At 45.5% G+C, this 25,685-nt stretch overlaps 1 pseudogene; it reads left to right on the top strand.

Moving 5' to 3' along the window:
• Window positions 1–11,963: 11,963 nt before the first annotated feature.
• Window positions 11,964–25,323, top strand: LOC141272719 (uncharacterized; annotated as a pseudogene).
• Window positions 25,324–25,685: the final 362 nt, after the last annotated feature.

Here is a 25,685-nt window from a genome sequence, read left to right as displayed (position 1 = left end):
GAGCTGTATATTGCAATAGTTGTGGTGAGAGATGAGGGCTCTAGCATTTGAGTAGATTCAGGGTTGAGGAAAGGACAGATTCTGGACATATTTTTGAGTTGGGGGCAGTAGGAGGTGGTAAGGGCTTGGATGTGCTGTGTGAAGACCCGATGGCTTCCGTGGGCGTAATACTATTCAGACAACACAGGGTGCGGGTAAAACAGCGTGGCAATATTTTATTGAACCACCAATCAAACAATAAACATATAGAACAGTCCCAGCAAATACCCAAGATGGTGCAAAATTACACACTCTCACCCATCCACTGGCCCGCCGGGAATAGAGCAGCTGCGACTTTGATATTTCCAGGGCCAACTACCTCAACCAGTGGCTCCCCGCTTTTGGTAGGCCCCCACAGAGAGGAGGTAGCGGCAAGTTTAGGAAGCTGACAGTTCATCGAGGTACAAATCCAGGAGACCCGGGGGACCCCACCCTGGCTTCTCTGAGAGTTTCCATGGGTTCCAGATGACTGGAGGCTCCCATCTGGCAACCCCAAATAACATATCTATGGGGCCAGGTGACCTCATTGTCCCAACCTGGTTTCCCAAATGTATCTGACTCGCCCCCTGGGCCGTGGGGCACTCGGATCCGGGCAGTAGGGGAACGATGGGAGTAGTAGTCGCAACCCGGTTCCGTGGCTCAGGGTGGTCAGGCCAGTGGTAGTCCGTTATGTGCTGATGATTATGTCCGACTACGCCACCCGTGGATTTGCGGTCATTAGGAACCGCCGCTGCAAGGCAGACCGCTGGGGCTAATGATGTATGCAGCTGGGATGGTGTGACTCCCCACGGGAAGAGTCCGGCCTCAGGGCTGTGTAGTGGATGTTGGGAGTGATGGTAGTGAGAGTCCCAGTGCTGATAGTGCTGGAGGAGCAAGGAGCACGCAGACAACAGGTTGCAGTCCAGGGTCTTTACTAAAACAGGTAAATTGACCCACAAACAGTCCCAGCTAGGAGGGGACCTGGATGTCTGAGAACAACGGGGAAATTGGCCCTGGTCAGGGTGAGGGTGTAGGCCTACCGTGCTTTCTGTGCTCCTTCTGGCTATCTCCTCGTTAAAGGGTAACAGCCCACGTTTCCGAGCTTTCCGTGTATTCTCGCCTGTATGACCTGCGACGTGGGTTCCTTTCTGCTCCCAGCCTTGTACGGCTTTACTGGTCCCTTCGGTTGTGGCAGGGCCTCCAGGCTTCTTAGGCCAAGGAACATACAGTCCCCTGCGGACTGGTTATCTGCTGGAGGATGTAGAATCCTCCCAGCCTCAGACACCAAAGTCTGGTAAATTAAGTCCGTGATCTGCCAAGACAGGCTCTCTTCGCCTCTTGTCTCTGGCTTGTGGCTCTCCTCCTGCCACACTTCCTCTTAGGTGCAATACAACTGTCTGTCCCTGCTCTGCTCTGGGACACGTCTCAGTGCTGAGACAGGCCATCCAGTTCTCTCTAACCCTGCCCCCAGCACCAGCTTTTATAGGGGCAGCCTGCTCCCCCTACTGGCCTGAGACAGGAGGTACTGCATGCTAATGTTCCCCTGACTAGAGAACCTCCCCCTTGCTCTCAGACACAGCTTTATTACATTTTGTGGCATCCAGGCCAGGGTGACACATATCCATAGGTTCTCTGATGGTCAGTGGAGCAGATCTGTATCCTTCCAGCTGGGGCCATGTACCTTTAGGCTGGAATCCTGTAAAATCCAAATCTGTGTCTCTCTGGATGGAGCCATGCTACCAAACTGCTGTCCTGAACAGTCTCTCTGAATCTTTGATTCTCATTGCAGCACGATAGAAATCCCTTTTTATATTTTTCTGTGGCTCAGGTCATCATTCACAGGTCAGGGAGAAAGGTACAGGGCTCAGGTCTCTTTGTTTGAGCATTTAATCAATTTACATAGTTGGTATCCCCCTGCTCTTGTAAATCAACAACTAGCTGGCTTAGTACAATATGCAATTAGCACAGTAACATACATCATTGTTCACAGACCAGGAGAAGTCAATAATCAGGGTTATACAAATACTAGTCTGTCCTTCTTGACCCACCAAAAAACACACACAATCAAAAGTCAACACAAACACAATAGTGTATTTCTCTTGACCTAACAAATCTAGATGTCTAGCTAATTAAAATTAGAACCTGTGTCATCACTTGCTCTTTGAAGGAAAAGGCAGTCAGGGTTACTCCAAGGCAACAGACTTACGCTACAGGGGAAAGCAAAATGCCATTTATTGTGATAGATAGATCAGGTAGGGGAATTCAGTGGAATGGAGGAAAGATGAGTTCAGATTTGTTCACATTGAATTTAGAAAGCGTGAGGAGAAGAAGGAGGATATGGGATTCTGGGCCAGGGAGGTAAATCATCAGCGCATAGATGGCATTGGACTTCATAAGTTGTCCCAGGCCAGAATGTATAGATAGAAAACAGTAGGGGTCCCTACACAGAGAACAGTGAGAGGGTGGGATGAGAAGGTAGCATGGGAATAGGAGACGCTAAATGTGTGGTTAGTGATATATGAGGAGATCCAGGAGAGGACAAGGTCTTTGTCACCAAGTGAAGAGAAAATCAAGTGCACCACGTGATTTGGGGAGATGAAAAAGCTCTCTTTCAGTGATGGTGGGGAGGAAGGTTATGGGGGAAGAGCATTGGTCTGTTATATGGAGGGAATGTGGTGAATCATTAGTAAAGACTTGCCTGATTTGTTCGGTTTCGTTTTTGAAATGAGTGGTAAAATCTTCTGCAAAGATGAGGGAGGTTGGAAGGGAAAATGGTGGGCCGAGGAGGCAGTTAAAAGTGTTGAATAACTGTTTGTGGTTGTGGGATGAAGAAGTTAGGAGTATGTGTAACCTCTGGTTCTAGTGCAACTGGGCATTTCTTTACAGTATTCTATGGGGGTGTTCACTTTCACTCCTCCCTCCCAGATGCTGCAGAAACTATGAGGGAGGATTAAAAGTGCAAGCCCCCCAGAGAAGCCTCTAAAGAAGCACACAGTTGCAATATAACTAGATACCACCATCACTATATGTGATGGTGGGGATGGGGTTTTCAAGGTGATGTGCAGTGTTAGTTTTCCACCACACATAACGTTTTGCATTTAGCCCAAAAATATCTCCTTTGGTCTCATCTGACCCGAGCACCTTTTCCACATATGTGGAAGACCAAACTAGGCCCTTCCCAGCTTGATAATATCAGCCCACAGCTGTCTGCTTGACCTTGGCTGGTCATGTATTTTTATAATTTTTATATTTAATAGGTTAAATAAGGCTAAAAAACATCATTTAGTGCCATTTGAAATGCACTAAAGGGTACAAGTTTATTATATGTAGGGGGCTTGTGACATTAAATATCTACAGGACATCGATTCTATCTCTTTTATATAAGATTGCTTTATTAGTTTGTAAACTAACTTTAAATTACATAGAAATTTACAATATGTAAAAGGTGATTTAAAAAATGCATGTCATACAGATGTTATAAGAAAGCGAGGTGAGGAAAAAAATTGCACACTCGCATGACATAAGTTGAAACATACGGCTTCCACTCGTCCAACTTTTCAAGAGCAACATCAGAGCTATTTTTATATGCTAATGTGACTGAGCCCTTAGATGTAAACCCCGATGTAAGTGCTCAGTGTAGAGCGCAAGTTAAATGTAATCCAAAATGTTCTCAAATATTGCTTCAACTCAATCCACAAGAAAAGCAAGTCCCCACTAAGGGCCGTCATCAGTCAATGAAATATGTTACCATGTTACTGGGAGCAAAGGATCTGGAAAAGTGTTCTGGCTCCTCGACCCCTAAAAGAAACCCAGCAGCTTCTGCTCTTCTAAATCCAAATACCCGCCCCTCTTTCTAAGCCCCAGTGTGCCTAAACCACATTTAGCGTCCACATGTTTGGCATTTCTGTAACGATACAAGCCTGCTTAATTTACGGGTGCTTGTCTCCAAAAAAAACGAGCTGGTCACTACCACGTACTGGTCACTACCACGCACTGGTCACTACCACGGCAGTTTGCAATTTTCACTCAGCCACATGCATTACTGCTTATTTCTGGAAAACAACCATGGAGTCAAATCATCACTTCACTTGTAGATAAATTCCCAGAGGTGTGTAATTCTCAAAATGGGGTCACTTGAGAGGATATTCTGCTCTTCAGGCACTTAGGAGCTCTGTATATGGAGTCCGCAAACTAATTTATGATAATTTGTTCTCCAAGAGTCAAATAGCACTCCGTCCCTCCCGAGCCTCGCCGTGTGGCTAAGCAGTACTGTCAGTGGCGTAACTAGAGTCTGATGGGCCCCGGTGCAAGATTTGGACCGGAATTACCCCCATCCTGGTATACAGTATATGTATGCATATGTGTGTGTATAGTGACAGGGTCACTGGTGATGTATGTGAGGGGAGATATGTGTCAAGGAGGTTTCTGTCTTCCGTGATGTGAAACCCAGAAGTTTGTCTCAAGCATGTTAGATGCTAAGGAGGTTAATCAGCCATCTTGTGTTGGGTTTTTGTAAAATCTCCAGAAATTTGTTTTTTTCCTGGTGTGTTTTGGAGACAGAGCGTAGGGTAACCTGTGCAGGCGAAAACCCACAAGTATGTGGACTGTGCTACTGCGCTATAAGTTATCTTTTGTTTTGCTGGTTTGCCAGAAAGGCCATGTTTATTTTGTTTTCGGGTTTATGAAGTAATAAACCAGTCGCAGACTTTGACCCAAAGTGTTTCCTGTGTCTGCCTCTGAGAGCTCAAGGGAGTCAATCTATAACCATATATATGGCCACATCCTGCTATATATACAAGTGCTTCTCACTAAATTAGAATATCATCAAAAAGTTAATTTATTTCAGTTCTTCAATACAAAAAGTGAGACTCATATATTATATAGAGTCATTACACACAGAGGGATCTATTATATAGAGTCATTACACACAGAGGGATCTATTATATAGAGTCATTACACACAGAGTGATCTATTTCACGTGTTTATTTCTGTTAATGTTGATGATTATGGCTTACAGCCAATAAAAACACAAAAGTCATTATCTCAGTAAATTAGAATACTTTATAACAACAGCTTGAAAAATGATTTTTAAAATGTTGCCCTACTAAAATGTCTGTTCAGTAAATGCCCTCAATACTTGGTCGGGCTCCTTTTGCATCAATTACTTCATCAATGCGGCAATGTGGCATGGAGGGATCAGCCTGTGACCCTGCTGAGGTGTTATGGAAGCCCAGGTGGCTTTGATAGCCGCCTTCAGCTCGTCTGCATTGTTGGGTCTGGGGTCTCTCATCTTCCTCTTGACAATACCCCATAGATTCTCTATAATAGATTCTCTATGGGGTTAAGGTCAGGTGAGTTTGCTGGCCAATCCAGCACAGTGATACTGTTGACTCCTTCCCTCCTCGGCTTACCACTGTGCTGGAAAGTAGTTCCCGAATACATGTAGCATATTGGCGTACTGGGGAGAAATTTCTACAACAAACTGAGAGGTCCATTTTTTCCTTTTAGCCCTTATAAAAAATAAAAACTTGAGGCTAAAACAACATTTTAGAGATAAAAATATAATTATTCATTATTCACCACACAATGGCATAAAACTCAGTGAGGCACATGTGGTGTCAGTATGATCACTGCACACCTAGACGAATTCATTGAGAATTGTAGTTTGTTAAATGTGGTCACTTATAGAGGGTTCTGCTGTCCTGGCACCTCGGTGGCTTTGCCAATATGACATGGCACTGTAACGTGGCGCAGGGCGGTATCTGTGGGTGAGGTACTCGTCTTTCGCACCCCGGCACGCAACATAAAAACGGGGTCCTGACTGTGTGTGTGTGTTGGTTCTGCAGACACCTTCAGGTTCAGCTCTGTCACAATTTGTGCAGCACCGGACCTTTAACCCTACAATGAAGAAACCAGACCAGCTTGTAAAAGTTGACAATTAAACTTATATACTGAGGATATCAGGAAATAAGCTTGCTGTTTTCTTCTGCACAATGCAGAGGCATATTCACGGTGGTTATGGACGGCGATAACAATACTTGAAATGTACGTTACTGTAGAACTGCAGGGTAAGCTGATCACTTCTATCATCCGATTATAGTGCCACAAAGGGTTGATGTGTTTCACTGTGACCACTACACTTCCTGAGAACAACGTAAGGGAGCTTCTCCGGCTGTCGCCTTACTAAACAGGCCCCAGCCTAGCTGACACTGCCCCACTGATGGCAGCTTTTAGGTCTGCTCAACACTAAAAACATTCCTAAATGTCTCTTGCTGTAGGTGTCTCAACTTGCCTGCTTAAGGAAGAACACTGCTGCCACTGAAGATCCCTTGCTGAAACTTGATTTCTTTTCCAGGTCTCAACTACACATACACCCAGCGATGATCACTTTCCTCTGAGGATGTCCTTTCTCATCTCTCTCTTACTAACAAATAAACATGAACTGACACAGAGTTCCCCAATCCTCCTACCCAACCAAGGGCTGGCCCTACTGTTAACCCTGTCACCTTTGATTAACAGGAATTGTAGCCTCCCAGAGGATAACTTATATAATACAGTACATTAAAAACAATGTGGGTCTTACGAGAGGTGTTATGCCTTCTTCCCCACCTTCACAGCACTCTCAAACCTTTCCAGCAAAATCTGAACCCCAATATGGTGCCTTTCCTTCTGAGCTTTGCACTATGCCTTAAAAGTAGCTTTTGACCACATTTGGGGTATTGGCGTACTCAGGAGGATTTCTGTAACAAATTGTATGGTGTATTGTCTTTTATTATCCCTTTTGAAAATTGAAAACTTGGAGCCAAAGCAACATTTTAGTGGAACAAATGGTAATTTTCCATTGCCTGAGGGCTAAAAATGCTCACTACACCGCTAGATGAATTCCTCAAGAGGTGTAGTTTCCAAAATGGGGTCACTTGTGGGAATTTCTGCTGTTCTGCCATGTCAGGGGCTTTTCAAATGTGACATAGCGTCCACAACCTATTCCAGGCAAAATTGCGCTGCAGAATTCAGTTGGCGATCCTTCCCTTTTAAACTCTGCCATGCGCCCAAACAGTACTTTTACGCCACATATGGGGTATCAGTGTGCTCAGTAGAAATTGAACAACGATTTGTACAGTTCTTTTTCTCCTTTTACCCTTGTGAAAATGAAAAATTTCAGGCTGAAACAACATTTTTACAGGAAAAATTTATTTTTTAATTTTCACGGCTCAACATTATAAAATTATGGGAAGCACCTGTGGTCTCAAGGTGCTTATTACACCTCTAGATAAGTTCCTTGAGGGGTGTAGTTTCCAAAATAGTGTCACTTGTGGGGGTTTCCACTATTTAGGCACATCAGGGGCTCTTCTAATGCGACATGGCATCCGCTATGTATTCCAATTTATGCACTCCAAAAGTCAAATGTTGCTCCTTCCCTTCCCAGCCCTGCTGTGCACCCAAAACAGTAGTTTCCCACCTTATATGGGGTATCGGTGTACTCAGGAAAAATTGCACATTAAATTGTATGTTCCACTTCTCCTATTAACCTTTTATAAATGCAAACTTTGGGGCTAAAGCTATATTTTTTATGGGAGAAAGTAAAATTTTCATTTTTTCCTTCCACATTTCTTTAATTCCTGTGAAGCATCTGAAAGATCAATAAACTTCTTGAATGTGATTTTGAGCACCTTGAGGGGTGCAGTTTTTAAAATGGTGTCATTTTTGTTTTGTTTTTCTGTCGCATAGGCCTCTCAAAGTCACTTCAAATGGATGTAGCCTCTAAAATAAATTGGTTTTGTAAATTTTGTTAGGGTTGGAAAAATAAATTGCAGATCAACTTTAGGCTATGTGCCCACGATGCAGAAATGAAGCAGAAAATTTCTGCAGCATTTCTGCATCTCCCTGGCAGAAAAAAACGCATGCGGATTGTACATGCGGATTGTATGTGTGGATTGTACTTGCGGATTGTACATGCGTTTTTCCTGCAAGGGACATGCGGATGTGAAGCGTTATTCACTGACATTTCCGCATGCGAGTGTCAAGCGCTTTCCAAGCGATTTTAGCATCACTTGGAAAGTGCTTGTCAACTTGGTCACACTATATAAATCCATGCATACAGAATGGATTTATATAGTGTGACCAGAGAGAATGGTAAAAAATAAAAAAATAAACCTATAATTACCTTCCGATGCTGCGCTCCTGTTCTGGCTGCCGGGAGATCGCGTTGCCCTGTACTATAGGACCTGCCGTCACATGACTGTGACGTCAGCGCAGGTCCTCCAGTCCAACTCGATCTGCGGGCAAGCACAGAGAAGGAATCCGGGGGCCATCAGAAGGTGAATATAATCTTTATTTTTTATTTTATTCTTTTTTTTACAGTTTCTATGGTACCTGGGTGTGGAGGAGAGTCTCCTTTCCTCCACACCGGGCTACCATCCGCATATTAGAACGCATGGATTCCACATCTGCAGATTCAGTGATGCGCTTTTCTCGCGTTCTAATGCAAGTCAATGGCGGCGAAAACGCAGCGCTTCCACAAAATTAATGGACATGCTGCGGATTTTTGAGCGCAGCATAAACGCTGCGGAAAAATCTGCAGCATGGGCCTTGACATTGCGGCTTGTCATTGGGGACCATGGGGGGGATTACCAAGCGCTTTTTAAGCGATTACGCTGCGGAAATTCCGCAGCATAAACGCTTGAAAAACGCATAGTGGGCACGCAACCTTAATCCTTCTAACTTCCTAACAAAAAAAATATAAAAAAATATGTTTCAAATGATGCTGATGTGAGATTAAACATGTGATATGTTATTTATTAACTATTTTGAGTGGTATAACTAGTTAAATTTTTTTGTCAAATTTTCATTATTTCCAGAAATAAAACAAATCATATTGACAAAAATTTACCACTGACATAAAGTACAACATGTCACGAAAAACAATCTCCGAATCACTGGGATTTGTTGAAGCTTTCCAAAGTTATTACCACATAAACTGATAGTGGTCAGAATAATAATGTGGCACCCCAGGGGTCTGGTTACCACAGTAATAGAGATATTATGTCTGAGAGCAAGTGGGAGGTTTCTCTGGTCAGGAGCCCTAAGCATGCAACACGGCCCACCCAGACCTGGGAGGGGAGGAATCTGCCCTTATAAACTGGGTCTGGGGCGGGATTAGACAGTGAAGTTCCAGACACAGGGAGAGTTACAACAGGAGCTCTGTAGGAGCAGGAGCGAGTGCCAGAGGCTGGAAGCTAGAAAGCTCGCCTTGGCTGAAGACACTAACCCGGACACGGAGTCCGAGGCTGTGGGTGACATCCAGGTCCAGCAGCAGAATCCAACCGGCAGGGGATTCCATGTCCTCTGGCCTTAGAAACCCGAAGGCACGGTCACAAGCAAGGGACCAGCACCGCCATCGTGAAGCGGAGGCTAACGGAAGGCCCCAAGTCACCGGCCATACGGGTGAGCACCACACGGTATACTCAGGGACGTGGGCTACTTCTACCCGCATAGAGCAAGGTAGCCAGGAAAGAGTGCAGATAGTTGGGGAGGCCTACAACTCCACCTGGCCAGGGGAGATCCTGCTTGCTCACAGACTGACCAGGCCCCTACTGCTAACCAGTACTCCCGGGAGGGTCTGCTTTATACCATCAGTAAAGACCCTGAACTGCACCACACGTCTCTGTGTTTCATCGCCACACCAGCACCATTACTACTGGGACGCTCACACCATCACTCCCATCATCCACATTAGCTGCCCTGAGGCATTACTTCTCCCGTGGGGAGTTATCCCATACTCGGCTGCGCAAACTACATCAGCCTCAGCGGTCTGCAGCGCAGCGGCGGTCCCCACTGACCGCAATCCACGGGTGGCGTAGTCGGACAATTACAATACCAATAGACTGCCACTGGTTTGACCGCCCTGGGCACGGACCGGGTCACCGCCACGGAGAACTACAACCCCCAGCGATCCGGCTCCGGGTATCCCCCTGCACAGCACAGGCCCAGGGGGTGCGTCAATAACATTTGGCCCGGTCAGAAAGCTGAAAATAGACTGCGGAGTAAAGGAGTTAACAGCTGCAAGCGGAACTGTGCTCCACTCTCAGGTATTAAAGGCAGATGATAGCTGCATAACACAGCCATTATCTGCCGGGAAAGATGCGGACTCAGCTTCTGGGCCTGCATCACAGATTGAGACTGTAACGGGTCTGGGAGGCGGAACCTCTGAGCTACTATACAAGGGGGCAGTCCTTGTAAGGGAGCGGGTGGCGACCAGGGAAGACGGGCAGGAGGTCACAGCAGGTGACCGGGACAGTCTCTGAGTGAACGGGCTGGAGGTCACGGCAAGTGACCGGGGCAGTCTCTGGATGAACGGGCTGATGGTCACGGCAAGTGACCGGGGCAGTCTCTGAATGAACGGGCAGATGGTCACGGCAAGTGACCGGGGCAGTCTCTGGATGAACGGGCAGATGGTCACGGCAAGTGACCGGGGCAGTCTCTAGATAAAGGGTTGGTACGACCTGTGGCGGCTGATGATAGACGTGAGCTCCCAGGTGAGCAGGCGAGAGTCTCTGGATGAACGGGTGGTCACAGCATGTGACGGTGGAGCCTCCAGGAAGACCAACAGACAGGCGGCAGATGAGCGCTCCCAGGTGAGCGGGCAGAAGTCTCTGGACAGGCGGGTGGTCACAGCACGTGACGGCAGAGCCTCCAGGTAGGCTAGCAGACAGGCAGCAGATGAGCGCTCCCAGGTGAGCGAGCAGGAGTCACTGGACAGGCAGGTGATCACAGCACGTGACGGCGGAGCCTCCAGGTAGGCTAGCAGGCAGGTAGCAGGTGTGTGCTCCCAGGTGAGCGGGCAAGCTGGTCCATAGACAGACTGACAGGAGTTGGAAGGCAGACCGTCGGACCTCGGGCAAGCAGGCAGGTGGCTGATGTGCGCTCCCAGGTGAGCGGGCAGGCTGGTCCTTAGACAGACTGACAGGAGTAGTAAGGCAGACCGTCGGACCTCAGACTAGCAGGCAGGTAGCAGATAATCAGGCAGGAATCTGGCAGGTAACTGGCAGGTAACTGGCAACGGGACCTGAGGGCTGAAGCAGAGTAGTGAACAGTGCAACAACATTGCTGGGGCACCTCCATTTTGGAGGAGGTGCCTTTTATATGGGAGGTCCTCCGGCAATTGGCCGGGGACACCTTAGGACGGCGCGCGCGGCCCCTTTAAGAGGGAGGGAGAGCGCGCGCGCCCTAAGCACAGTGGCCGGGAAGGAGCGCGCGCTGCCAGCAGAGCGGGAGGAGGACGCCGGGCACGGAGCAGAGAGGTGAGGGGAACAGCGTCCCTGCCTAGCAGAGGGCAGGGACGCCGGCGCTACAGAGACAAGATGTATTCCGTGAAACTAAGTCCTATGTCAGGAAGATGTTAATGATGTGATTGTTGTTTAAGTGTAACTTAATGACATTATGTATGTCACATGACCATTGTTGCTGTTGATGGTATTCCGCAGCCTCGTGCAGTACATACTGATATCAGCACTCCACCAAGTGATTGACTGCAGCCATCATGTGCAGATGTGACCAACTGACATAACGTGTCATTTTTATATCGTCTCATCTTCTTTCTATTTAGGTTCCTTCAAAAAAGGATCCTCTGCTAATAAATTCTATATGAAATGACTTTCCCGATTGACTCGTCAAGGATGAATAAGGACAGAGACCAGATGTCGGAGAGGATATTAAACCTCACCCTGGAGATAATCTTCCATCTTACCGGAGAGGTGAGAGGTTGTGATGTCATCACATGACATCATTATCTATGGGAATAACAGGTGATATGACCGGAGAGGTGAGAGGTTGTGATGTCATCACATGACCTCATTATCTATGGGAATAACAGGTGATATGACCGGAAAGGTGAGAGGTTCTGATGTCATCACATGACCTCATTATCTATGGGAATAACAGGTGATATGACCGGAGAGGTGATGGACTCTGGAAATGTCTGTAGTGATTATTAATGTCTCCACACTCAGGATTACACAGTAGTGAAGAAGACCTCTAGTGATCGCTGTCAGGCCCCTGTGTCTGAAGGACGGGGAGGAACCCTGAGCCCAATCCCGGGGCCTCCACCTCACCCCCGGATACATGAGGACATCAATGACCAGAAGATCCTAGAACTAGCCAACAAGATGATTGAGCTGCTGACTGGAGAGGTGACACTGCTGGGAATGCTGGGACATTATACAGGACAGCACTGGAGGATTCTGGGTGATGACGGTATCATTGTGTGTGTCAGGTTCCTATAAGGTGTCAGGACGTCACCGTCTATTTCTCCATGGAGGAGTGGGAGTATCTAGAAGGACATAAGGATCGGTACAAGGAGGTGATGATGGAGGAGCACCGGCCCCGGACATCACCAGGTGATAGACAGGACTAAATCCACACGGCCTATAATTCTCTGTATGTAATAATGATGTCAGTCCTGTCTGTGTCTCCTGCAGGTCTCTCCAGTAAGAGGACAACCCCAGAGAGATGTCCCGCTCCTCCTCCTGCACAGGACCATCAGGTAGATGGAGATCTCCCCTATGATGTGTAGACGGCTGTGACCTCCTTGTGTTCAGTCTTGTCTTCTCCTCCAGTATTAGATGTTTTATACTTGTGTAATGAGAGCGGTGGAGACGGCAGGATCACAGCTGACCACAGACATGGCCGGATCTTCTCACCATTATTCCTGGTGACTTCTCCAATCATCGGGGACTTTTACAATATTTGTTTTGCAGCTTTTGGATCCGGATAAAGATCTGAACAATATTAATGCTCCAGAGAGAAATGTGAGGGGCGATCAGCGGTGTAAAGAGGAGACCCCTACAGATAACCGCCCAGGTGAGGAGCTTTAGATGAATATTCACTGTTCAGCCACAATCTGAATAGATAATAATGTGATCCTGTTATATGTGATGTCACAGGTCGTGCATTTATAATATGGATGATAATATACAGCGGGAGATGAATTATACTTATGTGAGCGGCCGATTTCTTCATCATCTGATGTCAGTTCTGATGAAGGAAAGTATTTGTCCAATTTGTGACTCAGGAACCATTAGCTCCTATTAATCTCATGTCAGTGTTTGGTGACAGAATACAGAACATGGAGACGTCCCCCCAAATAACCGCGACTGACAGCCGGGCTCTGGTCATAATGATTGGGAGTGGAGATAACTCTGATCTTAGTCTTTACTAGTGATGATCGAGCTTGTTCTATTAACCCTTTCCAGGAAGCACGCCCCGGTGCTCACCGAGTATTTTGGTTTGCCTGGTGAACAGGCTATCTCTGCATGTGTCACAGCTGTATAATAGCCATGAGACTTGCCGGTGCGGCGACAATAAATGATACGCTGAGCAAGCCAAAATACTCGGCGAGCACCCGGGCGTGCTTCCTGGAAAGGGTTAATAGAACATGCTTCATCATCATTAGTCTTTACCCCTAAGATGCTGCGTTTAGTAAAAGCCACGAGCGATAAGTTTTTAGACAATAGAGGGGAATTTCTCTGCCGCCCTTGAGTTTTAAACTCAACCTAAACTAAACTAAACTAAAACCTTTTATTGTTACAAAACTATAGGAGTATCTCGTTTATTGATAATGTCTCTGATGTGCTCTCCTATCACGGATTTGCATCTGCCTGATGGGAAAACTGATATTTGGGTGGTGGTTGACTGATTCAGTAAGCAAACTCATTTTGTTCCTTTATCAGGGTTGCCTAATGCAAAAACACTCTGCATTGTGTTTATTCATCATGTGGTGAGGTTGCGTGGAATTCCTCTTAATATTGTGTCTGATAGGGGAGTTTTTGTAAGAAACTGGGGGATTGACTTGTCTTTTTCCTTTGCCTACCACCCTTAAACCAACGGTCAGACAGAGAGGACAAATCAATCCTTGTAGCAAATTTTGAGGTGTTTTGCTGCGGCTCAGTTTTAGAACTGGTCCTCATTCCTACCTATTGCAGAGTTTGCCTTTTTACAGTCGGGTCAATCAATCCACTGGAACTTCACCATTTTGCTGTAATTATTATTTTCATCCCCATTTTGGAGACTTTTCCAGGATAAGTTCTGAGTTTTGTGGGTTGTGGGGTGGAGGTCGTCAGGGGGCTTGGGGATGTTTTCAAAGAGGTTCAAAAGAATATTGGGCAGGCTCAAGTTCACCAAAAATGAAGGCTGACAGAAGGTGTTCGGCGGTTTCTGTTTTTAAAGTGGGAGTTGGGTTTTGGCTGTTATCCAGAAACATTAAATTTAGGGCACCATCAGCTAAGTTGGGTCCAAAGTTCCTCAGTCCCTATGAGGTTTGGGAAGTGGTCAATCCGGTGGCCTTTAGGTTGAAGCTTCCTACATCTCTCCACGTTCCTAATGTCTTCAGTAGATTCTTGTTAAAGGAGTTTGTCCCCTCGGTGGTCTCGCCTTCATCCCCGCCTCCTCCTGCTGTCAATGACAGTCTTGAGTATGAGATACAGACAGTTGTGGATTTTCAGAGGGTCTGTAATTCCCTCCAACACTTCATCTATTGGGAGAGATATGGACCAGAGGAGAGATCCTGGGTTCCAGCCTTATCCGTTAGGACCGATCAACTGATCCAGGTCTTTCATTCTAGGTTTCCTTGGAAACCTGGGCGTCTGGTGGCCCTCACCCCCTAGAAGAGAGTCACAGCTTCATCCTTTACTGTGGCCTGGGGATGCTGTGAGTGATGGCTAAGCCGCCCTATGGGATTTGGAGTATGCTGGATTGTCAGCATTGTGAGTGACAGTCCAGTCATCCATTCTGTTGCTGGGGTGTGATGGGCTGTCAGCACTTTGATCAACAGGCCTGCTGCTCAATCTGGCCAAGCTTGTGGACTTTTCTCCAGGTGCCTCCCATCCTTGCTGATTTGCTAGCTATTTAACTGGCTAGTTGTGAGTAGTTCAGTGTCAGTTGTAGCTTCGCTTTGTTTGGTGTGTGCTTAGCTCCGTGTCTCATTGTGTCTTTCTCTGATCTTGTTGCTGGACCTAGGATTTGTTGTGACCATTCATGTGGATTATTCCTTCTGCTCTTGACGCTCTCTGCCGGCAAGTACCTGACCCCAGACTTGCCCGTTGACTATTTGTTTTTGTTACTCCCTTATCTTGACTTACCCCTGGTATTTGACCCTAGACTGTTATCTGACCATGCCGTTGTCTTGCCCCTCTGTACCACGTGCCCTTTTGGTATCTGACCTCGGACCTCCTGACTACCCTGTCTCACAGCTTGTCCATGAGTGACTCAGCGTCACATCAAAGTAATTTTCATTCTAAATCCCTATCTATTTAGTGCCATAATCTAAACTATTTTCTAATATATTTGCATTAAAAATTTCCGTATCCTTACCTAACTAAACTGTCTGCTTTTCTATTTTTTTCCCCACTTCCTTTTTGATGACGCTTGTTTGAGCATCCCAGTGCATGCTGGAATACTCAAACAGGTCATTATTAGGGGGTCACTGTCGCAGCTCCTGCCCCCTCCCTGATCATTAGGGATGCTCATTTCAGGGGACGGGCTAGTCCCTTTACGATGTGCACAATGACAGCGCCCTCTCTGTTGTCGGCTCAGATAAGCAGTAACAAGCTGGCAACACAGTGATGTTAGAATACCCGGCGTGTAGAGACCAGCGATTTCTTTGGCACTTATTTCTTTGGCACTTATTCTGTGTCTTTTTTCCTCAACCCTTTCTTTCCCTTTTTTTGTTGACTACAAAACTTTTGCTGTTTCTGTGATCGCGCCCCAATATGTCAGCAATTTGAGGAGCTGTGTCCTCTCTAAGACTTGCAACATTTTGTGACTTTTCTGAGTCAGGTAAATCTTTTTGCCACATTTTACATAAAGAAAACAAACTGTGTTGATATCCTTTGGCCACACCTTACATTACCTTATTTCACAAAAATGCATGTGTGTGTATGTATATGTATTGTAGGGTTTCTACTCACGTGGGTGCGTCGGGAGGCAAACAGCAAGCGTTTTTCATTTAAGTGTCCATCTCGGTTTATTACTTCATAAACCGTTCATCAGCAAAAAGGAAAGCAAACAGCCTTAAGTTCAGGCAAAACAAGGTCCTTTAGGCAAAGTCTCTAGGTAGCCAGTCCTGTTGGTACACAGGCTGGATAGCGTCCAGTACCCTGGCTCAGTCTGGCGACAACAACAGGAGGCCTTCTCCCTCCAAACACAGATGATGTGCCAAACAACGGCCTCCATTTTAACTTGTTAACCACACCTAGAGATGAGGTATGTGGGTAGCCAGATCAGCTCATCTCTCCGGCTACCCATAGAAGCTGGCCCAGAGTAACAAACTATCCTCTTAGTGCTTAGATGCACTAGAGCAACATTCCAGGATTACATCACAGATGACAACCATCTCTGTGATACATACCTCCCATCAACTATTATGTCCCTTGCTGACCCAAGTCTTTCAATCAGCTCATTGACACGTGGCATCGGATATGCCTTGAAATTTGAGACCTATAGTCTTTGCAAAATCTCTATTTGCCGTTGGGTTTTGGGACCAGGACAATTGGGCTTAACCATCCGCTCTTAGATTCCTCAATGACACCGAGTTTCAACATACGATCCACTTCCTTGGAGATCAATTCTCGTTGGGTCTCAGGAATTCGATACAGCTTCAGGTTCACCCCCACATGTGGCTCCGTCAGAACCTTGTGTTCTAAGACCTTTGTGCACCCAGGCAATTCTGAGAACAGGTCCCTGTTCTTCTGCAGCAATTCCCGACACGGATGTTTTTGGGCCTTCGACAGCATCTCTGCTATTGCGACTCCTCCAACCTTACCTTCTGGCTGGCCCAACAACCACAGAGTTTCAACAGGCTCTCTGTCTTGCAATGGCTTGATGAGATTGAAGTGGTAGACCTCGTATGGTTTACATCTTCCTGGTTGATGAATCCTATAGTTCACTTCACCAAGCTTTTCCACCACCTCATACAGCCCTTGTCAAGAATTTACTCTCCACGGTAGGAATTAGCACAAGGACTCGGTCTCCAGGATTGAATTGCCTCACTCTGGCTGGCCTGAGCCTCTTGTGCCTGGAGGAGATGTCCTTTTACAATGGGCATCACCTTCAAAATCCTGTCCTGCATCAGGGCGACGTGCTCGATGACACTCCTGTGGGGCGTGACTTCGGCTTCCCAGGTTTCCTTTGCTACATTTAAGAGACCCCGCGGATGGCGCCCTTTCAGGAGTTCAATTGGCAAGAACCCAGTAGAGGCCTGTGGAACCTCTCAGATAGAGAACAACAAATATGGCCGGAGGCAGTCCCAGACTTTACCGTCCTTTCCTCAGCAAACTCTGAAGAGCTTTGTTGAACCTTTCCAAGAATCCATCAGGATGGTATACTGATGTTCTTAGTTGGGAGATTTGCAGGGCCTTACACAATTCCCTCATCACCTTACTCATAAATGGTGGTTCCTGGTCGGTCAGGGTCTCCTTTGGTAACCCTGTCCGGGAAAAACGTGGATCAATTCACGAATTATACTCTTGGTGGAGGAGTTTCTCAGGGGGATCACTTCAGGATAGAGGGTGGCATAGTTCAAGATGACCAATATATATTGATGCCCAAGAGCAGATTTAACCAGGGGACCAACCAAGTCCATAGCAATTCTCTCGAATGGCACTTCATTGATGGACAATGGCAAGAGGGGACTTTGAAAGTGAGAGGTGGGAGCGGTTAATTGGCACGTAGGCCAGGACCTGCAATACTTTCAGATGTCCCGGTGACATCCAGGCCAATAGAACCTCTGCACGATCCGTTCGTGCTTTTTCCACTCCCAGATGGCCACCCAAGACAAGTGAATGGGCCATGTTCAACACCCTCGGTCTATAGGGCCCCAGCACTAATAACTGTTCCACAAACTCCTCCCACACTTTTGTAACCCTGTACAACAACTCCCCACGCAACATAAAACATGGAAATCTTGTGTCAGCCCCCAGCTCCTGTGCAATACCATTTATCACCTTCTTAAAGGCTTCCCTCAGAGTTAGGTCCCTATGTTGGGAGGACCCAAAATTCTCACTGGTCACCCCTAACTCAGGAGTGTCAGTCTCAGGGGACATTACCTCCTTATCCCCCACAAGAACACAGAAGGGAAACCCAACTCTGGGTGTGGTGATACCTTTTCAGGGTTAACCGGTTTTATATCCAAGCCACTGAACCCTTCCCCCACAGATCCCAAAACAAACAAAAGTCCCTGCGTATAATAATGGGGTGCAACAAGTCCTGGCCATTTTAATGTCCACTCTGGCCATCGGATAATTTTTAGCATCACCATGAATGCAGCGGACGCCAACCTTCTTCCCTGGGATCAGTTGGAGAGGAAGTGTGGCCCTCAGAAGGGTAACCAGACCCTCACGAGGGTAAAATATATAATATGTGTGTATGTATGTATTCTTATTTGTTTTATTAATTTAACTATTTTTATTACTCATTTTTTAGTCTTACTTGTTCCAGCTTGAAGGGAATCTGTCATTAGGTTTTTGCCACCTAATCAGCAGAGCACCATATCATAGGGTCAGAGACCCTGATCATTGGGCTGCTTGCTGTAGTTTTGATAATATCATGGGGATTATCACTGGAGGACTAGTAAACCTGCTGCCAGGTAGTCCAGCGTATTCATGAGCTCTGTCTAACCCCACCCCCACCTCTGATTGGCAGCTCACCATGAAGTCCAGGGCAAATGAAGTACCAGGACTGATGCTCGGATATAGCGGGGCCAGTTTCACTGACAGCAAAACACATCAAAAAGAGAAAAAATCCAGCACCAAATAAAGGAAAAATTGCTTATGAATAAAAATGTGATTTATATAGATCCATTAAAATACAATAAAGTGCATTAAAAATTAATGAATAATGCATTTTATTGTATTTTAACGGATCTAAATAAATTAGATTTTTATCCATAAGAAACTTTTCCTTTATTTGGTGCTGGATTTTTTCTCTTTTTTGACGAGCTTTCTGTGTAAACTGTATATGGTCAGACAGCTGCCAATCAGTGGTGCGGACGGAGTTATACAGAGCTCAACAGTAAGATAACTGCTAGATCTGCAGCAGAGAAAGCAGGGATTTTATCAAGATGACAGCAAGCAACTCAGTAAGTGTCATATTCCTGGAATCAGGGTTTCTGCCCCTACATTATGCTGTTCAACCTAGTGACAGATTCCCTTTACCCATTGCAGCTGCGTCTAAATGATTAAACAGCAGTGAATGGAGCTAGCTCCGGTTGCTGCTGGTAAAGGCAGGAGCGGCTGTATAATGAATGTATCATTTTAGTGTATCCACTTCTAGAGTAAAGTGATAGAAAAAGTATAAAACTTCAGGCTTCTTTGTAGATGATTTCTCTTTGGTGTAGCCTTGTATACAGTCCTACTACATATATGCCCGTGTTATCAGTCACATGACTATACATTTCATTATACACCCTTTATCCAGGTGTGTACATCACAGGGCTCCTCAGTGAGATCCTTTGATCGGTTTTCTTTGACCATGACCATACTTCTCCTCCCCTTTGCTATGCTCTCTGCTAAAGTAAATGTAGCAGACGTGACCGGGATTGTGTGAGATGGACGCCCCCAGCAGCTCTGACCTACAGGTTCACTTATGATTCTCCACCGGGCAATTTACTAGAAAAGAGCAATGAGACATGCAATGACCGGAGGTCCGAGAGAGATCCAGTGAGTCACAAACTGAGACAGAGACAGAAGTAAACAACACTTTCTTTACTAAAACAGGGATTAGACTAAAATTCAGTATTGAATGAATCAGTCTAAGGTTCTGCCTGGGACACTGTCTCTACTAAATACACACAATCAGCAAGAGCTGAAATCAATGTGCCAATCTCAAGGTTTCCAGCTTATGTGAATTATTCTAAAGATCTGGAACAATTTTACCTAAAAATACAGTGTCAGACTAGTGAGGCGGTATATGGGGACCCCCTGAGATGGCACGCTGCATACAATCCTACCACTATGAACAATAATAATGCATGAAACTATATCAATTGCTCTTATACCCTTATTATCAGGATACCTTAAAGTTATGGTACCGTTAACCTCAGATGCAGTCTATCACAGGCCTGTGAATCACGGTGGCTGCAGCTAGTCCCGGAAAACTTTGGCGCCAAAACAAAAACAAAGTTCATAAAAGCAGCAAAAAATTCCTTGTCTTGTCGGCCGATGCCGAGCCCACACGCTGGGGACTTTAGTCCTGTAACCTCAGATTAAGATCTGGGAAGATCTCTTCACAAAGTCTTGTCAATATCCTCTCAATGGAAATGGCACCAGAAACCTACTTTCCTCCCGAAGTCTCTCACTGGTATCCAGTACACCAACCGCATGCTCCGTCACAGAAATGAATTACTCAGTCCCTTCATCACTCGACTCATGGCTCCTTCAGCACAAAGTCTATAATCCACTCAGCATGGACTTCCACAAAACTCCACGGAGCCACACAGCTTCCCTAGCTCAGCACTTGTTCTTAAACAGAGAAAGGGGTAAACAAACTCCACACGGAAGAGTGTAAAGACAGTGTCTTCTTGCAGCTCCTTCTCACAGACTTCCTGTCTAGACTCTCACACATCAGACGCTCTTAGAAAACACACAGTTTCTAGCACTGCCACTCCTCTGAGCCCAGCCAGGCAAAAGTCACAGGGTCCTAGTGCTCTCCTGCTGTTATCACATTTCACACTCTCACATGCCACCCCACTAGAGGTTGGCGTCCTCGACACACCTCCCCACTCAAAGTCGTCTTGTGCATAGCGTTGTGGTGGTATACCCGCCGTTGCTCGAGTAGTTCTCCTGAGACCCACCCCAACAGGCTCGGCTCCCGAGGGAGCAGATGTCTCTTCAACGGGAGCCAATGAGGCTGCTCCCTCCTGAGGTGTGGCGCCCTGTGTCACATCATACGGATCAGGTAACGGACCTGATTCCCCGTTCTCTGAAGGACATACCACATTCTCAATACTCTCTCCACACTGGGACAGATCGGTCGCAGGGGGTAAGTAAGAAGGGGCGGAGACAGACCCACCATCAAATTCGAGAGTATTAGGGATGCCCACCCCTCCCGACACGGCCTGTGGTTCCGGGGAAACGGGGACGGCATCTTTAAACCAGCACCGTTGTAGCATGTTACGATGAAGATTACGGGATGGTCCCCCTGTCCCCACTGGTTCAACCTCGTAGACTGGAATCTCAGGGCTCAGTCGTTTTTTTACCAGGAATGGAGTCGCCTCCCACCGTTCACTCAGCTTTCCGAACCGTCGTTTGAGTCTCACCAACACTCTATCCCCCGGGGAGAAAGGCTCGGTTTGCACGGGGCGCGTGTCCCTATGGGTCACCTGACTGAGTCGATCACCCACCACCTGATACACCACCCTCAATCGCCGCCGTGTTCCCAAACCCATTCTAATGCGGTCCAAGGGGGATTGGAGGAGGGATCTGGCATGCTCAAATCCTCAATTTCCTGCCCTGGCCTCCCGAACATCAACATGTGTGGTGAGTAGCCAGTAGTGCTGTGCACTCTATTATTGTAGGCCCACATGAATTCGGGAAGATACTCAGGCCAGCGTACCTGTTGTTTACCCTCCAACGTCCTCAACATCTGCAACAGAGTCCGATTAAAGCGCTCACAAGCTCCGTTACCTTGGGGATGGTAAGGTGTCGTTCTCGACTGTGCGACACCATACAGCTGGTACAGCTCCTTCATCAATGCCCCCTGAAAACATGCCCCTTGGTCCGAGTGTATTCTTTGCGGACACCCAAACACCTGAATGAAATATTGACACACGGCTTCAGCCGCCGACTTCGCCGTCTCATCTCTTGTCGGCACTGCTACAGCATACTTGGTGAAGTGGTCTGTCATTACCAAGCAATAGGAATACCCAGACGTTGAGTATCCTATCAGGACATAGTCAATCATGAGCAGCTCTAAAGGAGCAGAAGTCTTAATAGATTGCGTGGGCGCCCGCTGCTCAGGGCTCTTACTGAGACCACAGACCCAGCACTGCCGACACGCCTCTGTCACCATCTCCCCCAATTCAGGACAATAGAGGACTCACTGTAGCCACTGGAGTGTCTTTTCACTCCCAAAGTGGGCCCCCTTCTCATTTGCCTCGCGAGCGACCACCGGACCCATTCCCATAGGAATTACTAGCTGCTCCTTCAGCACAAAGTCTATAATCCACTCAGCATGGACTTCCACAAAACTCCACAGAGCCACACAGCTTCCCTAGCTCAGCACTTGTTCTTAAACACAGAAAAGGGTAAACAAACTCCACATGGAAGAGTGTAAAGACAGTGTCTTCTTGCAGCTCCTTCTCACAGACTTCCTGTCTAGACTCTCACACATCAGACGCTCTTAGAAAACACACAGTTTCTAGCACTGCCCCTCCTCTGAGCCCAGCCAGGCAAAAGTCACAGGGTCCTAGTGCTCTCCTGCTGTTATCACATTTCACACTCTCACAGACATATGAAACATGAAAATGTCTTCAACACAGAAGGAGAAAACTGTAACATCGTGACCTAGTGCTCCCTGCTCTGAAATTGTGATCTGTTTTGCAATTAAATTATTTTAGTCAGCTAATGAGTGATTTTTTTTTTATATAAATCTCTTCTTTATAATGTCATAAAACATTAGTATAATTATTGAGGTTACATTGCTAAAAGATAATATAATTAGTTTTATTTTTTGTAGATGACTGTACCAGGAACCCAGAGGGACATCCGGTATCTTCACATTGTAATTCAGATGATTGTAATATCATTCAATATGCCTATGAGGAGAATGCCAATATTAAAGATATACCCTCTGCCCCTCATATCCAAAATGTATCATCTGATCCTATTACACAGATCCTATCTCCTGATTCATCACAGACTGTAAAGCAAAATAGAAAAGACAGACTGGGTGTTGAACATCAAAAAGCTTGCATAGGAGAGAAGCCATTTTCATGTTTAGAATGTGAGAAATGTTTTACTACGAAACAAGATCTTGTTACACATCAGAGAATTCACACAGGGGAGAAGCCATTTTCATGTTCACATTGTGGGAAATATTTTACCCAAAAAACAATTCTTATTAAACATCAAAGAAATCACACAGGGGAGAAGCCATATTCATGTTTAGAATGTGGAAAATGTTTTACCAGGAAAAAAGATCTTGTTAAACATCAGAGAATTCACACAGGGGAGAAGCCATTTTCATGTTCACATTGTGGGAAATCTTTTACCCAAAATACAATTCTTATTAAACATCAAAGAAATCACACCAGAGGAGAGAAGCTGTTTTCATGTTTAGAGTGTGGAAAATGTTTTACCACGAAACAATATCTTGTTACACATCAAAGAATTCACACAGGGGTGAAGCCATTTTCATGTTCACAATGTGATAAATGTTTTACAATGAAACAATATCTTGTTACACATCAGAGAATTCACACAGGGGAGAGGCCATTTTCATGTTTAGAATGTGGAAAATGTTTTAACCAAAAAATAACTCTAATTGGACATCGGAGAATTCACACAGGGGAGAAGCCATTTTCATGTTCACAATGTGGAAAATGTTTTACCACGAAAAAAGATCTGGTTAAACATCAGAGAATTCACACAGGGGAGAAGCCATTTTCATGTTCACAATGTGGAAAATGTTTTAACCAGAAACTTACTCTTAAAAAACATCAAAGAATTCACACAGGGGAGAAACCATTTACATGTTTAGAATGTGGGAAATGTTTTAACCAAAAAACAAGTCTTATTGGACATCAAAAAATTCACACAGGGGAGAAGCCATTTTCATGTCCACAATGTGAAAAATGTTTTACCAGGAAACAAGATCTTGTTAGGCATCAGAGAATTCACACAGGGGAGAAGCCATTTTCATGTCAGGAATGTGGAAAATGCTTTACCCAGAAATCACAAATGGTAAATCATGAGAAAATTCACAGATAAGGAAAGCCGTATTCATGTTCAGAATGTGGGAAATGTTTTGAACAGAAATTTCACTTTGTTAGACATCAAAGAATTCACACAGGGGAGAAACAATTTTCATGTTCACAATGTGGGAAATACTTCAACCAAAAAAATAATCTTATTGGACACCAAAGGATTCACACAGGGTAAAAGCCATTTTCATGCCCTAAATGTGAAAAAATGTTTTTCCCAAAAATGACATATTGGTAGACATGAAAGATCTCACACAAAGGGAAGCCAGCTTCATATTTAGAATGTTGAAAATATTTCACTATTAGATCAGATCTTGTTAAACAACAAAGAATTTACACGGGAAAAAACACTTTCAAATTTAGAATGTGGAAAACATTATAGCTCTAAATCAAGTAGGATTGAGCATCAAAGGACTTCCACAGGGTTAAAGACATTTTTATGTTTTACTCTAGAGACGATACAGAGTATATAGACAAGACAGCATGGTGTGGTGCTGAGTCACACTACTCATGGACAAGCCGTGAGACAGGTTTGTCCAAAGGTTCAATGCCCAATACATAAAGAGCTCATCATAAGCAGAGGGGTAAGACAAAGGTGTAGTCAGGTCACAGTTCAAGGTCAGAATTCGAGGAAGGTAGCTCATCAAGATAAAGGGGCTAGGTAAATGGATGGTCAAAGGCAAGGTCCAAAGGCACACACACACCACCAAGATAAAGCTATGAGTGTCAATATTCAGATACTAAAAGCCAGGTAATCGTCCATAATGCGAGACACCTACCATGACCCTGCCCTGATTGGTCGCATGGACTGTCACTCACAATACTGACAGCTCAGCATGCTCAAGCCTCAGAATGGACGGATGAGCTGCCATTCACAATATTGATTGAATAGGGCAGCTAAGCTTTCACTCACTGCGTCGAGGACAGTGAGGGGTGGAATCATGACACTGGGATCCCAGGTGATTCTTTCTGCGAGACAAGGAAATGTTTTGTCTCACAAGCAGCATCTACGAACCCATTCTGTCCTCTCTGTATACTCTTGTATTTACTCCACCGCCAAGAGATGTGGTATGATCAGACCATATTCCTACACGTTCAGACGCAGTCATTGCACAGTACACAGCAGGGGCACATTTATGAGATTATCTCAGCACAGGAAAAATATTTTTTAACACATCCAACTGTGGAACTTATGTTTATTCCAAGATCTATTGATTTATTGTGCCCTTTGGTTTGTGGGACAACCTTTTTAAGATTTAGTGTTTATAATATTTTTGTAATGTAATAAATAATTTCACGCTCATTGATTATGCAATGGAGATGGAGGTTGTTTCCATTACAACACCTGTAAGCGACAAATGATAAAGCAATTATTTGTACACAATAATCGTTACATGTAATTTTTTGACTGAGTTAAACATTAGGTCACTTCTGATGATCATATAGTAAATCACTATTACAATCATCTACTCATCTCAATGGGCTTTAAGGCACAGAAAGAGTGATGAGCATCAAAGAACTCAGAGGAGGAGCCGTATGCATGCCCAGAATGCGGAAAATGTTGTAGAAATCAAAGTTTGTTAAACATCTGAGAATTCACACTGGGGAGAAGCCGTATTCATGTTCAGAATGAAGGAAGTTATAACAATTAACCACTTCCTGTCACTGCACTGTCCTTTCATGTCCTTAGACTTGC

Source organism: Phyllobates terribilis, unplaced genomic scaffold (assembly GCF_046119375.1).
Source record: "Phyllobates terribilis strain yellow unplaced genomic scaffold, ASM4611937v1 Scaffold_1__5_contigs__length_1240528914, whole genome shotgun sequence".
Taxonomy (NCBI): domain Eukaryota; kingdom Metazoa; phylum Chordata; class Amphibia; order Anura; family Dendrobatidae; genus Phyllobates; species Phyllobates terribilis.
Note: the sequence above shows the minus strand (reverse complement) of the source record. Positions and strands in the feature narration are given on the sequence as shown.